The sequence below is a fragment of the Octopus bimaculoides genome, chromosome 6 (assembly GCF_001194135.2).
Source record: "Octopus bimaculoides isolate UCB-OBI-ISO-001 chromosome 6, ASM119413v2, whole genome shotgun sequence".
Taxonomy (NCBI): domain Eukaryota; kingdom Metazoa; phylum Mollusca; class Cephalopoda; order Octopoda; family Octopodidae; genus Octopus; species Octopus bimaculoides.
In genome coordinates, this window is record NC_068986.1 from 64,125,174 (window position 1) to 64,127,727 (window position 2,554).

General features: G+C 29.4%; 2 protein-coding genes across 6 annotated transcripts in view; one reads left to right on the forward strand and one right to left on the reverse strand.

The window, feature by feature from the left end:
* The window catches only part of LOC106867593 (RNA-splicing ligase RtcB homolog), a 53,524-nt gene that overhangs the window by 48,593 nt on the left and 2,377 nt on the right, over positions 1 to 2,554 (reverse strand). Inside the window, exon 2 of one of the 2 annotated variants that reach the window (XM_014912511.2) lies at positions 1,599 to 1,694. The gene's annotated coding sequence lies outside the window, so the exon portion shown is untranslated. Of the gene's footprint in view, positions 1 to 423; positions 578 to 1,598; positions 1,695 to 2,554 lie in introns of those variants that run through there. The other variant, XM_014912512.2, reaches the window with a different exon arrangement.
* LOC106867592 (general transcription factor 3C polypeptide 1) overlaps positions 393 to 2,554 on the forward strand; it is a 33,474-nt gene continuing 31,312 nt past the window's right edge. For 2 of the 4 annotated variants that reach the window (XM_014912505.2, XM_014912508.2), the window contains exon 1: positions 2,060 to 2,174. The gene's annotated coding sequence lies outside the window, so the exon portion shown is untranslated. Of the gene's footprint in view, positions 412 to 2,059; positions 2,175 to 2,554 lie in introns of those variants that run through there. The other 2 variants (XM_014912507.1, XM_014912509.2) reach the window with 2 other exon arrangements.

Genomic DNA, 2,554 nt, shown 5'->3' on the forward strand with positions numbered 1-2,554 from the left:
CTCTATGAAGGATGGTGGGAGGATGAGGGACACAATCTTCTAATAGTTCATCAACAGCTATTTGAGGGGTGAAAAACTGGTCCAGATGGACTATATGTAATCTGAACCCTAACCCTAACCCTAACACTAGTTTTGTGAGATTTGGCTGTTATTTCTAGCATGTAAATAGCCTGCTTGGTGGGGGGGGGATTGAAATTTTTCAAAAAATTTTTTTTCAGAATCGGAATCTCCATAGCCTAAAACGTGGGATTCCGTAAAAAAAAATTAATAAATAAGGGGGGGAAAGGTTCAGATTACATATAGTCCATCTGGACCAGTTTTTCACCCCTCAAATAGCTGTTGATGAACTATTAGAAGATTGTGTCCCTCATCCTCCCACCATCCTTCATAGATTAGTCAACATCTTTTGTGGTAAGAACTTACCTTTTACGATATTATGATCCTTATATATTACCTGACATATTTCTCTTTTTTTTTTTATGCATACACGTACTGTGTTTAAAAATTATTCTCATACATAAAAGTGGTCGTGTTGTTTTTGTTTTTTGCTGTCGTTTTTTCTAAAGGCATTATCACATTACTTTAAAACATGAAAATAAATGGGAAAAATTGATTTCGCGTTACAGGTTTGAGGAACGCATTACTGCCGTAACACGGGGCATTCTTGTATTTACTTAACACACGTTTATCATGACGTTTGTAAACGACTGAAATCACTTAAATTACAAAGATTTATCAAATTATTACTCTCCTACATATGTATATATGTAGCGAATAATAAACATAGATGTATATAGCTACATTTATGTGCACATTAAGTGTGTGTGAGAGTACACACACATGTGACACTTAAATACGCAATACAATATTTGGAAGAGTATTTGCGTGTGTATATGAATTTTTGTTTGTAATATGTAAGATCAGTATAAAATTTCCATACCATTTCTGAGCACCATTCCTTACAGTAGTAGTAGTAATAATAATAATAATACTTTGAACGAAATTCTTAAAGTAAATTAAAACCAGACATATGTAGGTATTCAATCCTACGAGGAAAATTGAAAATTAGCTTATCAAAGATTGAGTTTACCTACTTTATAGATAGATATATTTAAATAGTGCTGCAGGATCATTAAGTGATATTTGAAAACCAAATCAAAATTTCTAATTAAAGTATGTGAGGCATGATCATTGCTAGTAATAATTTTTTTTCAAGAAAATGGAATCAAGTTACCCAAGGGTAAGAATTCGTTATTTAGGCCTACATATGCAGACAGATATAAATGATGTCAATATAATAGGTAGAACGTTTAAGTATACTTTGGATATACGTACTTAAGCAATTTATTACAATTATTTATATATATATATATATATATATATTATATATATATATATATATATATATATGTATGTATGTATGTATGTGTGTGTGTTTGTATATCGGAATGATGATATATCAGTAGCAATAACGAAAGAAGACGTATTTGAATAAGAAAACGATAATAAAATTATTATTAAATTTGATTTAGTCGGTCAGGCTGGTTAAATTTAAATTAAAATATTATATAGCAATGTATTTATTAAAATATATTTACCGGCTTTGTTAAAGACAGCAAAGACAGAGAATAAAACCTCCGACCGGTTCCACGTTTCTGTCAATTCAATTGCAAAGAGTTTAAAGACACGCAACTCTACAGGGAAAAGAACAAAGGGAGAAAAAAAAGTAAAATTAAATTAAGTATAATATTTAATAAACAATGACGTTTCTAATATTTATTATGTTTATTAAATATTCCTTTCTGCAAAGAAAAAAATCAACTTTGAAATAAAATAAAATAAATTGTATTCGCAAAAGTTCTTTGTAAATGATGTAAGCGACTTATATAAATGGTGAAAGTAATATACGTTTTGGTTTATTAAGTTTTTATAATTTTCTTGCGTTATATAGCACAAAGATTTACGTACGAAATAAAACAAAGCAATATCTTCAAACATATGTGTATATATTTAAATTTTGAACCCTTTTTGTCTTACTTTGGCCAGATGAATATTTAGATAATACATTATAGATTATTCTAATTACACCTACTAAGCGGCCTTTCTGTAGTTTCGAACATTAGCTAAATCCGGCCTCATTTACTTGATGGTATCAATTTATCTCCATTCATTTGGTAAGTTCTTAACTGATTTACACTAAACAAATAATGCATTGTTTTTTATAATTAATATTCAAATATGTATTTCATATGCTGAATCTGCAATTATATTTTATGAGCCTCAATTTTCACGACCAAATTCAACCCTAAACTGTCCTGGTACCCGCCTTTGACTTGACCATTGCTTAATGTCTGCTTACCGCTCTCTTCTTTATAAATAAATAAATATATTGGTGAGGTTTCTTTTCTCTCATTCTTTAAAAACAAAGCCATAAAATTTAATCCATACGTAATCAGATAATTATTGTTATGTTTTGAATTCGCTTTTTTTCAAATAATTTCTCCCTAAGAAACCGCTGAAAATTCTCAACTCCAGACATAAATGAAGTTTCCTA